Source organism: Panthera tigris, chromosome C2, assembly GCF_018350195.1.
Source record: "Panthera tigris isolate Pti1 chromosome C2, P.tigris_Pti1_mat1.1, whole genome shotgun sequence".
Classification (NCBI taxonomy): domain Eukaryota; kingdom Metazoa; phylum Chordata; class Mammalia; order Carnivora; family Felidae; genus Panthera; species Panthera tigris.
Window position 1 is genome coordinate 34976440 of NC_056668.1, and position 14528 is coordinate 34990967.

The window sequence follows — 14528 nt, forward strand, 5'->3', positions numbered from 1 at the left end:
ATATACACATATGATTTTATACAGGAGAGAGAAACAGAGAGACAGAGACAGAGAGAGAGAGAATTGTGTATGAAATTTCCAAACTGTCTTCCAAAGTGGCTGTCATATTTTGTGTGCCCATCAGCAGTGAATGAGAGGGCCTCTGTATCCTTCCCAATGTTTGATGTTGTCACTGTTTCCAATTTTAAACATTTAATAAGTATGTAGTGACATCTGTCATTTTGATTTGCTATTTCCAAATACATTTGATGTTGAGCATCATTTAGTATGTTCATCTGCCACCTGTATAACTTCTTCTGTGAGGTGTCTAGTCAAATATTTTTGCTCATTTTTTAATTGAATTGTTTCTAATTATTGAGCTTTAAGAGTTCTTTGTATATTTTACCTACTAGCATTTTACCAAATATGTGTTTTGCAAAGATGTCCTTCTAATACATAGTGTGTCTTTTCATTCTTTTACCTGTTGTCCACAGAGTTGACGTTTTTAATTTCAATGAAATCTAGCAACAATTTATGGAATACACTTTGGTGTTAACAATATTGAGTCTTCCTATACATGAACATGAGATATATATGGATATTATTTACATCTTATTTAGATCTGCTTTTATTTCTTTTATCAGTTTTTATGGTTTTCCTCATAGAGATTGTGCTCATATATTGGTAGATTTATACCTAAGTATTTCATTTTTGTGTGTGCTAATGTAAATGGCATTATGTTTTTTTGTTTTTTTGTTTGTTTCAAATTCCAATTTTCCATTGCTGGTATACAAAAAAATAATTGACTTTTGTGTATTATTGTGTGTCTTATAACTTTGCTGTAATTTATGAGTCCCAGAAATTTATTTGTCATTTCTTTTGGATTTCCTACATAGACAATCATGCTGTCTACAAACAGAGTTTAATTTCTTCTTTCCAAGTCTGTGTACTTTTATTTCCCTTTCCTGTACTATTTTTGCTAGGCTTTTCTTATGTTATATTAGCTAGGGCTTCAGTATGGTGTTGAATCTTTTTCTTAATTTTAGTGAAAAAACATCTAGATTCTCTCATTAAATTATGGTATCAGCTGTAGACTTTTATAGATGTGCTTTATCAGGTTGAGGAAGTTTCCCTTTTTCTAGCTTGCAGAGAGTTTTTTTTTTTTTTTATCATGAATGGGTGTTGGCTTTTGTCAAACGCTCTTTCAGCATGTATTGATATGAACATATGATTTTGTACTATATGTTGAAATTATGTAGAAAAATAAGATTAACACAATAAATAAAAATAGAGATATGCTCAATGTTATAAAAATACTTCCTTATTTCCTATTTTATCCATTTAAAAAGTTGATGTATTGGGGCGCCTGGGTGGCTCAGTCGGTTAAGCGTCCGACATTGGCTCAGGTCATGATCTCACGATTTGAGAGTTCGAGCCCCACATTGGCTCTGTGCTGACAGCTCAGATTCTGGAGCCTGCTTCGGATTCTGTGTCTCCCTCTCCCTCTGCCTCTCCCCTGCTTACACTCTGACTCTCTCTGTCTTTCAATAATAAATAAACGTTAATTTTTTTTAAAGTTGATGTCTTAAAGAAGACTATGTTTCAAAATATTGACGGTTGACCTAAATGCTTTTATTTGAGAATCTCTGTTAGATAATGAAGGTAAAAAAAGAAAATCCCTAAAGCAGATATTCTTAAGTCTTAGGCAGAAAGAAGAATACTAATTCAAATAATTAATTCAATTACTTTCAATATTTATTAATTTCAATTCAGTGTGATCTGCAACATTTTAAGATACTAATTCCATCATTGGTTAGTTCATTCATTCAACAGATGAAGCAGAGATGGGTAGTTTTCTACCATAATATTCATTTTCCATGGCATGACAACCATGTCATTGGTATTTGTTAGGAGATCTTTTCAAAGGCAGGTGACACAGACTCCTCATGTTCTACAGGGGACAATAGAAAAAAATAAGTAAGCATGCAAATATTCATTAAGTGGCAGAAAGTACAAATAAGAAAAATGGGGTAAGGAGATAGTGGGCTGCATGAGGGGAGGTGCAATTTTTTCAGTGAATTCCTCTCTAATGAAGTGAGAGTGGAGCAGAGACATGAATGAAACGAGGACACAGGTCCTGTAAGTACCGGAAGAAAGGGAGTTCTGTAAAGAGGACTTAGCAGATGCAAACATCTGGGTGAAGAGCTGTGTGGTGTGTTTGAAGATTAGATGGAAGTGAGAGCACATGTAAGGGGTGTAGGTTAGATGTAGCATAGGGCCTTGAAATCATGTAAGGAATTGGGATTTTATTTTAAATGTACTAAAGATCCATTGAACTAGTTCAAGCTGAAAAGTTGCATGAGCCTATTTCTGTTTTTTAAAAGAACCATTTCGATGTCTGGGTGGCTCAGTCAGTTAAGTGTCTGACTTAGGCTCAGGTCATGATCTCACAGTTTGTGAGTTCAAGCCCGGATCGGGCTCTGCACTGACAATGAGGAAACTGCTTGGGATTCTCTCTCTCCCCTGTCTATCTTCCACTACCCTGCTTGTGCTCTCTCTCTCTCTCTCTCTCAAAATAGATAAATAAGCTTAAGAAAATTAAAAAGAAAAACGCTTAGCTACTGAATGGCTACAAGATAAAATCAGATAAAGTCAAAGCAAGGAGACTGGTTAATAGACCATTGCAATAATTTAGACAGAAGTTAATGGTGGCTTGGACAATTGTGACACTCTTGTGGCAGTGGGAATAGACAGAGATGTTTGGATTTGAGATATATGTTGGAGGATTTGCTGCTGGGTTAGATATGAATTATGTTGCTTATTGTAACACTAGCTACTATAACAAGCAGAGTCTATTTTGGCTGTGGCTTGTGAAACCTAAAGCTTCAGGTTGTTCTCCAAACAGCCTACTGTAATGTTTCTGGTCAGTGTATGTGAGTGAGAGTGGTGGTTGTCATACTGGTTTCTACACAGTCATGCAGGTTGATGGAGGCCCTGCTAACCTCAACATGTGGCTTCTGTGGTGGCCCAGGCACTGATATCCAGCTGGCTGATGGAGAAAGAAAGAATGGCGAAGGCAAGTTTACTTCTTAACCATGTTGCTCAAGAAAGATGACTTTCTACTAATGAAGATGAGCCACTGTGCCCCACGTTACATGCATAGGGCCTGAGAGATATATCATTTGCTCCTTGGACAGCCACTTCTCCATAACAACTCTGCTATGCAAAGTGACAAATCGGTAATTAGTAGAAAGTTAGTCATCACTGCCATATAAAGTCTGAGGAAGAAAGAGGAGTAAAGTATGCTGTTAATATTTGGAGTCTATCTACTGGGTGGTTGTCAATGTACTAGGCAAGTGAGAAACCTGCAGGGCAGGCAAGAACTTGTGTTATGTAAATTAACTTGACACATCTCAAGTTGATAGTCAAGGAGAGAAGAGGTTTTATCAGATATACATTTAGGAGTAATTAGAATAAAGAGGACATATAAAATCAGAAGACTTTATGAACTAATTTAGGAAATCATGTGAGTAAGGAAGAAAAATAAGTCCAAGGATTTTGCCACTATGGAAAGTTTACTTGTAAACCCCATTGTGCACACAATAAAATTACGGCAAGAAGTTAATGAAAGAGAGAATCAGAACTAGAAATAAAAGTCATATTAATTATTGTCCAATACCCTTTCTGCATTCCTTCTAGAAATGGTAGATAGCTCAGGGGCACCTGGGTGGCACAGTCAGTGAACCCTCCGACTTTGACTCAGATGGTCGTGATCTCACAGTTCGTGAGTTCAAGCCCCATGCCAAGCTCTGTGTTGACAGCTCAGAGCCTGAAGCCTGCTTCAGATTCTGTGTATCCCTCTCTCTCTTCCCCTCCCTCTCCCCCACTCGCTCTCTGTCTCTCTCAAAAATAAACAAACATTAAAAAAAGAAATGGTAGATAACTCAAATAGCTATAAAACCAGTTTCCTCAAGTAGCCTATTTGTGGTAGATATTTTAAACTTTTTCTATCTGGGTTCCCATATCCTAATTTTCATTCTTTGGGCAGTTTTATTCTTTGTTGATGTGCTAGCTCAATAATGGACACTTCTTAGCTCTAGGGAACTGCTCTGTTTTATTTTTAATTGAATCTGGGACTTTGAAAGTTTGAAAGCCACTTTCTTTTCACTGCAGTGGTTAAGAAGAGATTGTAAAAATAGTGTTTGTCAGAATTTTTTGCCTTTCTTTGGAGGGATGGCATGTAATCCCCACATGAAGTTATAGACGCTGCCTCTGAAACACACTTTCTTTGCTTCTCATACAAGTACAGTAAAACCTTGGTTTGCAAGCATAATTCATTCCAGAAACATGCTTATAATCCAAACCACTTATATATCAAAGCAGATTTCCCCATAAGATATCATGGAAACTCAGATGATTCATTCAACAACCCAGAAATATTCATATAAAAATGATTACAATAGTGTAATATGATACAAAATAATAAAGAAAATATAAAGAAAACAAATTAACCTGCACTTACCTTTGAAAACCTTTGTGGATGGTGTGAGAGAGACGAGAGAGAGAAGAGGGTTAATGTGTAGGACCATTTTCACTATCAATAATGGAATCATTGCTATCTATTGGCTCAACAGAATCTTTTTTCTTTTTGTGCAGCTTTAACAATGAACCTATCCAACGACACTTGATTTTGCCTTCTTTTGAGGATTTCATGAAAGCATGACGTTGCACTGTTGTTAAACAGATTCATCGCTCCCACTGCTACAGCCTTATTTGGGTGGTGCTTTTCTACAAAACTTTGCACTGGTTCCCACATTTTTCACATCTCCCTAATCTCATGAAACAACAATTCAAGTTCTGTTCCAGAGTAGGATAGCACGTATTTGGACAAACTTTCTAAAACCCAAATTGAGATAGAAAGTGTCAATGGTATATTTCATTTTACATAAATGAAAAGGTTGTCAAATGCAAAAATGTTCACTGTAATTATTATAATTCAGAGAATATTGTTACATGTGATATAACATAAGAGAGTGTGTTACTTGTGTGACTGTTAAAGAGAAAGGAATGCATTAAATAAGTGATAATACAAAAATTGAAACATGATTCGCTGAGTGATATAATGGTGCAATTTACAAAAGCAGAGATATTAGCAGTTTCGTAAGGTTTTTAAAATCCCTACGTTATTCTCTCTCAACATTTTATTTTATTTTTTTAATTTTTATAATGTTTTTATTTATTTTTGAGACAGAGAGAGACAGAGCACGAGCAGGGGAGGGGCAGAGAGAGAGGGAGACACAGAATCCGAAGCAGGCTCCAGGCTTTGAGCTGTCAGCACAGAGCCTGACGCGGGGCTCGAACTCACGGAGTGTGAGATCATGACCTGAGCTGAAGTTGGACGCTCAACCGACTGAGCCACCCAGGCTCCCCTCTCTCAACATTTTAAACATTAGTTGAGGTGATCTAAGAAGCATGTGATCTACTAACTACAAGAACATGCTTATATTTTACCTGGATGCCATCCATAAACATTTTTTTGGTCAACCTAATCAGGAAGGCTTTCAATAGTGTGTGTTGGGAAGAAGAATTTCTACCAATCTACTTACAATAGCTAAAGGGAGGTATAAATGGTAGATGAGAGAAGAGAATAAATGAGAGATAAATGGTAGTTCATGTGGACAGAGAGTTTAGACAGGAACACAGAACAATATTTTCCTTGTAGGAATTGCAAACTTGTAGTTTATTCAACTTACAAATTCGCTGTGGTTGGCTTTAACAATATCTTAGTATTTCTCTGTTCACCAGAAAATCAATATCTTAGTTCACCAGATAAGCTTTAACAATATCTTAGTATTTCTCTGTTCACCAGAAAAACAATATCTTAGTATTTCTCTGTTCACTTGACTCCTCTCGTATATCTAACCTGACTTTATTTGTGTGACTCATGGAGAAAATCCACTTTGCTTCTCTTTACTTTGGACATTATAGACCTAATACGAACTTGAGCTTAAAAAGCATGAGTAATATTCAAAATCAAAGTCAGTATGGTTATCTCTGTTCTCTTCACTCTCCCACTCTCTTTCAGGTGACTGTGTATATATTATATATGTGTGTATGTGTATACACAATTTTAATGATATATATGTAAGCTTAATGGTATATATGATATATGTGTTTAATGATATACATATCATTATATATAATCACATATATATACAAATGTATAAATAGGTTTATATATACATATATAAAAGTTTAATTTTTCTGGAATTGCATGATAATCAAAAAAAGTGTAGTTCTTTGGGGGAAATTCTCTTAATATGATAATGGTAAGAGAAAAATAAGACAAAAGTATATGATTTTGATTTTAAAGCGTATATACAAACCACAAATAAAACGTAACAATTCGGATATAAAAAGACATAGGTTTATAAATTTTAAATTTTTCTTAATATTTTACAAGAGTAGTCTATACTTAATATCATCAGAGAAACAGATTTATGTAGCTATTAAATCTGAGGGAAGATTTACTTAAGAAGGCATATATTCAAAGATAAGATATGAAAGTATTGTCATAAAATGATACATATCATGTATGTTGATGAGGGAACGTAGAAGGTATGTGCCTAATTCAGGTCATAACATGATCTAGGAAAGAGCTTAGAAAGTTTCTCTGTAAGGGGCCAGATAGTAATATATATATATATATATCTATCTCCAAATGAAACTAGGGCAAATTTAAATGTACTAATATTATAATGCTTTGACCACTTCCCCCTGCTTTGTATGTATGCAGGTAGTTTCTGATGCGCCCACAACACGGCATATTGTTGGGAATATATATATATATTTTAAGGGAATATATATATATATATATTCCCATATTGGGAATATATATATATATATATATTTTTTTTAAGAGAGGAGAGAGAGAGAGCATGAGTAAGGAAGAGCAGGGAGAGAGGGAGACAGAGAATCTGAAGCTGGCTCCACACCACCATCAGTGCAAAGCCTAATGTGGGGGCTCGATCCCAAGAACCATGAGATTGTGACCTCAGCCAAACTGGCCCACTCAGGTGCATCCTGTAGTAAATATTATAAGCTATGTGTATTGGAATGTTTCTAGTAACTACTCAACTCTGTTGTGGTCACATGAAAGCTACCATAGATAAACATTTCTTAAAGCTTAATTTTAACAAAACAAAGCAAGCAGGCTAGATTTGGGTCTAGGACTGTAGCTTGACAATCCCTAGTCTAAAATATTCCCAAGCATTGACACTACTGGCTTGTCATCCACCCAGAGAAATTTACTACATGACAAGTTTCTTTTTTGTTTAAATATTTATTTTGAGAGAAAGAGAGAGAGAGAAAGTGAGTGAGACGGAGCATGCAAACTGGGGAGGGGCAGAGAGAGAGGGAGAGAATCCCATGCAGGCTTCTCGCTGTCAGCACAGAACCTGATGTGGGGCTCAGTCTCACAAACCATGAGATCATGACCTGAACTGAAATTAAGAGTCCAGTGCATAACCAGTTGAGCCACCCAGGTGCCCCTACCTGATAACTTTCTTAAAGATAAGAGGTTTGTCATGTATTTTCATATCACTCACAACACCTAACACTTACTGGCACATAGTAGACACTTGAATATTTAATGAAAGAGTGAATGAATTGGTTATTTGAAAGTCCAGTCCAATAATACACTAACACAGTATTATTTTCTCTTGTGAGCAGGGCTGATATTCAGACAAAGCAGCTAGAAGTAATGGGAAAAACATGGTCTTTAGTGCCTGATAGAATGACTGGGTTTAAATCATTGATCTACTAATTATTACACTTTGGACAAGTTATTTAATTGTTTTCAGTTGTAAATTATCCATTTGTCAAAAGGAATTGATATTAGTGACGTATTAGTAAGATGAATTCATTAAACAATAAATCACTATTTTTAAATAAATGACATGATAAAGAGTTGGTGCCTGGGAAAAAATTAGCTTTCAACTTCTTTTTTTTTTTAATTTTTTTTAACGTTTATTTATTTTTGAGAGAAAGAGACAGAGCGTGAGGGGGAGAGGGTAAGAGAGAGAGGGAGACAAAGAAATGGAAGCAGGCTCCAGGCTCTGAGCCGTCAGCACAGAGCCTGATGTGGGGCTCGAACTCATGAACCATGAGATCATGACCTGAGCTGAAGTCGGACGCTCAACTGACTGAGCCACCCAGGTGCCCCACAGTCACAGTTTGATTAACTTTTCAGGATCATAAAATGAGAGTAAAGTCTTGATGGTAGTTAAGACCTCTTTCCCTTTTTTACCTTCCTTCTTAGATATTAAAAAATCAAGGCCCAGAAAGATTAAAGCAGCGTAAAGGACCTCAGGATTAGGAATTAAGAGTCTGGAATTTAGTTCTGATTTGATCAACTAATTATGTCATATATGTATATGAGAGTTATTTAGCTATTTAGGACTATTGCCTTGACTAGTGGAGACTTTAATCCTCTAGCCAATGTTAATATTCTATATTTATATTGTCAAATTGGCTCACCCTTTTCTCTCCAATCCTGCTCTTTCCCTGGCCACAACACACACAATTATGCCCACCCAGTTACACAAATGTATGCAATTCTAAACATATTCAAAATGATCTATAGGGGGAGAGAACTTAAAAACAAAATTACTTAAAATACCAGAAAATCATTTTCTGAGGCTTACAGCATATTAAAGGAGTAAAAAACAAACAAACAAATAAATAAACAAAAAACACAGAACCAAAACAGGAATGACTTTTTTGATTGTTAAGATAGAAATCCAGTCCATGATGATAGGATAAAGGTCTGTTGTGTCAGGTGTTACCACATTGCTCACATCACTTTAACATTCCTTGATGAGGCATTTCTTTCTGGAACCACTAAAGAGACCCCACATAAGTAAAGAATAAATAACAGTGTCAAAACCCATCTATTTGCTGGCCTTTTCACTGTGGTTCCCCCCACTCCCTCCTTATTTTCCCCCAAGCACAGCTGCAAGGTTAAGTAGACAGGCAAACTATAGCCACATACATCGACTGCTGAATCACAGCTGTGCGCATTTTGCCTGTTAAACTTTTTTCTTGTTTGATTAACCCTGGTTCTCTCCTCCCACAAATGTTCAAGATGGCAACATGACAAGCCATATCTTTGCCGTGTTGTGGGCGCATCAGAAACTACCTGCATGCATACAAAGCAGGGGGAAGTGGTCAAAGCATTATAATATTAGTACATTTAACTTTGCCCTAGTTTCATTTGCAGTCAAATGCTCTACCAATGAGCTATACCCCCTCTTGCCCTAGTTTCATTTGGATTAAAATTAATTACAGATTTCTCACAGCTTCATTTGTTTCCATTTTAAATGCAGTTGGTTTACTGATAATTTCTTGATTATATACATAGTACATATACGTTATATAAATAGGTATACATGTATTTACACAATATATGTATATATTCATGTCTATGTAATATACATATATATGTATACATATACAATATTATATATATACTAATATTTATACCATATATACTATATATTTATTAGGTATATAAATAGATATATTTGGTGTGTGTATACACACATATAGAGAAAGAATATACATGCATGTGTGTTTATATATATATAGAGAGAGAGAGAGAGAGAGAGAGTTTATAAGAAAAAACATTCTGATATTTTTAAAATTTTCATTACAAAAAGAGAAAAAGAACCCCAAAGCAAACAGCAACCATTTTCATGACTAGGCATTTGGCTTTCCAGGAATATGGAAGACAAAAAAATGTTCATTCATTCTTAGTATAAATAGTAACTCTAACCCATTTTCACCTTCTTCCTCATACTTGCAAAGCTGAAAAATGTTCAGTATATTAACTTATAATATGTCATTTCTGAAAAGGGAAGAGAAAAAGTACTATGATAAATATAGCTACAGAAGCAATATAACATTTTTAACTTTAAAACACTTTTTTAAAGAGAAAAAGCTCTAATGTCATAGAGGGATAGATGTTAAATGGTATAAAGGGGAGAATGAGATCATCACATAGGTTGACTCTATTTATCAGAAATTTCCTTTGATTGTGTAGTACGAGGAAGAGAAAGAGACAAAATTGCTGCTTTCCTTAATTTTACTGAAGAAACTTTGTTTTATATCTTGCAGTAATAGCATGTGGATTATACATTTAAACTAGATTACAAAATTGTATTTAATATTAGATGCTTAGAATGATTTTAACCATGATGAACATCACCTTTTTTATCATTAATTTTTAAATTATCTTTTTAAAGTATTCCTATAATATTTTTTAATGTTTATTTGAGAGAGAGAGAGAACATGCACATTTGTCCGAAGGGCAGAAAGAGGGAGAGAGATAATCCCAAGCAGGATCATGACTGTTAGTGCATAGCTTGACGTGGGGCTCGATCCCGTGAACTGTGAGATCATGACCAGAGACAAAATCAAGAGTCAGATGCTGAAACCGACTAACCCACCCAGCTACCCTTGTTCCTGTAATTTTCTATATTTAAATCTTGAGATATTTGTAATGGAAATTACAGGACCTTTTGTTAAATACTAAGATGAAATCCTTTCACTGAGTGCTTCTCAGACACAAAAGTGCAGATTAAACACTTGGAAGCCTTGTTAAAAATGAAGACTCTCATTCAGATAATCTGAGGTAGTTCCTGTGTTTCTAGTTTCCAGGTGATGTTGATGCTTAAAATCCATGCAAAAAAAAAAAAAAAAAAGAAAAAAAAAGAAAACTGAGTAAAAGGTTTTATTTCAAATCAAACAACAATTTAATAATATCATAATAATGATCATAATGACATTAATAATAATAGTTTTATATATGTCTTATCTCCTGAGAAATTAATAGTTAATATAAAAATTAATAATTAGGCACATAAGAAAATCAAATTTACTGAATCTTGTCTATATAGAACATTCTGCTCTAATGCTGTATTAATCAATTGAATTTCTGTAGTTGTTCTGTGGGTCACTTGCCTAGCATTGATCTCTTGTTGTTTGGCTCCATATCTGTTGACTGATGACAAATTGTTACCCTTGAATAGAGTTAAATATTTCTGAAGCTTTTTAAGTAAAAGTCTATCAAGAAACAGCTAAAGTGTTTTTGAACTGTTATAAAGTCTTTTGGAATCCCAAGGAATTAAGCTAAAAAGTTTATTTGCATCTTGAAGCCATAACTCATAAGCTGTGAATGAAAAGACAACCACAAAAGAAAAGGATGGGTACATCCCACTGTAAATTAGTATGAAAATATGAATTTCATCTAGTGATAAACAACACTCACTAGGGATACTGCAGGTTAGACCAGATCTGTTCTGAAATCTAAATGATTGTACTGGGAAGTACAATGAGGGGTTCTGGGAAGATGGTTAGCTATAAAGACTTGGATATATAATAGTTCTCATGAACCCTGTGTAAAGAAAATAAAAGAAGCTTTATGTAGCACTGGAATATCTCTGACAATAACTCCTGCAATGTTAGGAGTTACATTAGGATTTAACGGAGTTAATGGGTGTTAGGATGTTAAATATCCCAAATGTCCTATTCCAAAAGCAGGTTTTTAATAAATGGTCTGGCACATACATATACTTTTGCTCTATGCTTGACTCTCTGCTTCAGACATTTCCAATGACAAACTTGAAGTCTTTCTCATATATCTTTATGGACATTTGTTTATTCTTGGGCTACACTTGTCATAGGCATGAGGCAATATTTGTGGCTGATCAAGTGGTGCATAAAACATTTTTAAATTTTTTTTGGTTTTATTTTTTTTTATTTTTGAGAGTGAGAGAGAGCACAAGTGGGGGAGGGTCAAAGAGAGAGAGGGAGACACAGAATCTGAAACAGGCCCAAGGCTCTGAGCTGTCCCACGTGGGACTCAAACCCATGAACCATGAGATCGTGACCTGAGCTGAAGTCAGACGCTTAACCGACTGAGCCACCCAGGTGCCCCATTACTAGACTTCTGTTTTAGGGAACTCATTTCACAGGTAAGGATAAATAGTGGTGGGTAGGATAACATCAATCAATTAAAAAATACAACTACTGAACGCTGTGCAAGACATTGTGGTAGTCACTGGGGAGAATTCAAACTAATAATATTATGAATTAAATACAATGCAATACTATTTCAAAGCACTATGTGTAGTGCTGAAGGAATTGTCCAGCCAGTTAATGCTTTTCCGCAGAGTGGTTATGAGATTATTTTTGCTTGCGTAGCTTTGTGAACACTATTCTGTGATCCTACTTTCTACTAATTTGCTAAGACTCACATAACAAATATTGTAGACTGGGGGGCTACAATATTGGTTGATTGAGAAATTGATTCTCACAGTTTGGTAGGCTTGAAGTTCAAGATCAAAGTGTTGACAGGATTAGTTTCCTCTGAGGACCCTTTCCTTGTTCTGCAGATGGCCACCTTCTTGCTGTGTCCTCTCATGGTCTTTCTCCTGAGTGTGTGCATCCTGGGATATTCTTTGTATGTCCAAATGCCCTCTTCTTATAAGAACACCGGTCAGATTGGATTAGGACCCACCCTAATAACCTTATCTTAATTTAGTCACTTTTGTCTCCAAATACAGTCACATTCTGATGAACTGGGGTTTAGAGCTTCAGAGTATGAATTTTGGGGGGATGGGTCACAGTTCTGCCTATTACACACTCAAAATCCTGTGTCTATAAGAGACCCAGTTCAGACCCCTGTTTTGTATCTGAGGAGTTAGAGGCTATTCCAAAAAATTGAAATGGACAAGGTCAGTAAATTATTAAATGTTAGAGTCTAGAATAAATCATAGATATCCTGAATTCCTGATGGGTTTGTTTTCCTTTTTCACTTTTCACACCACTAATGCAAGCCCAATATGCTTCTTACAAATATCAGGGGTAGAGCTGTACTTGAGGAATGAGCAGGCACAATAATTGGGGAGACAGAATATATGGCTAATATCACTTTTTCCAATCCAGCTCTTTTAGTTGAGTGAGCTTTGTCAGAGACAGGGGGTTGTCTCATGAGGAACACTGGGATAGATTAGCACAATGAAGGTCTGAGCCTGGATTGAGTATAATGGCCATTATTTCTAACTTGCTAGTGTGAGAATAAATCAATGTTCCTACAATTCCTGTGGTTTGATTCTTACCATGATCAATAAATAAATCATTTTTTAACAGAGCTGGGTTTCAAGGTTTTAAACATGTATTTGTGATGTTTGTTTTGTTATTTTTGGTGACAGTGGGATAGATGACATCACATAAAATATTTGAGAAAATTTTATTTAAGAAGCCAAAAATGTTACCATCTTGAAGGATAGTAATATTAACTATTTTTTTAAAAAAATAATGGAAATTTCTAAAAGTATAAACCAATTTAAATTACAAAGATTCTTAACAAATACTTCCTCTTTTCTAAAAACTTTCAGGCTTCTCTTAAGTTATTAATGTCTGCTTAAACTTTACTGGCTTTTCAAAGTTCAAAGGTACAAATGCAAAAATCAATTGAATTTCATATGAATTTGAGAAACTAGCAAGCTAGTTGCAAAGTAAAATAAAATGCAAAATGCAGGGAAGCTTGGTGCCTCAGTTGGTTAAGCTTCCTGAATTTAAGCCCCACATTGAGCTCTGCCCTAATAGTGCAGAGCCTGCTTGGAATTTTCTCTCTCTCTTTCTCTGCCCTTACTTCACTGTGCTCTCTCTCTTTCTCTCGCTCTCTCAATTAAGTAAATAAATGTAATAAATAAATATATACATAAGGAAAGAAAGAAAAAAAAAAGAAAGAAAGAAAGAAAAAAGAAAGACAGAAAGAAAGAAACAAAATATAAAATGTTATCAACTAAACCAAAGATAGGCATATTTAGGCTAATTATGGCAAAATGATGCCAAAATGAGTTTCATTTGTAAAAACATTTCTACTCAGCAAATACTGGAGAAAGTTCAAAATGACTGCATTTTCTTGTCAGATCCATAAGCTCTCGGATATATGTTTTCCTATGTTTTGTCTGAGCACTTTAGAATCTGACCCATATGCCTATGACTAAAGAACCAAACATAAACCAGCAAGCTGCTTCTCCTAATGAAATTCTCTTTCCACCACTTCCCCTAGAAAATGGCTCTGAAAATGAAAGCGTATTGGAAACTATTTGTGCAATATAAAAGGTTTAAGTCCACTCTCTGGTCGGGATTAGTTTGTGGACTAGCTATCCCTACCTTCTCCAAAATGATTGTCAGTTATTGTGACTATATTCCTTTTTTTCTCACTTTAGTCTTTTCAAAATGAGCTTATTAGTTAGTTCCAGGATTATGAAACACTTTTGATCTACCCATGGCAGGAAATGACCCAATGGAGTCAAGCAATAGCTATTTAAGACTCCAGTGTCACCTCCATATGGTAAGACATCCTTAACCATTTTATCCAACACAGTGATCAAATTTCTGTGACCTCCTTACCAAGACCTTGCTTTATTTCCTTTCCAGCATTTATCCTGTACTAAAATCGTATTGTTTTCCTATCT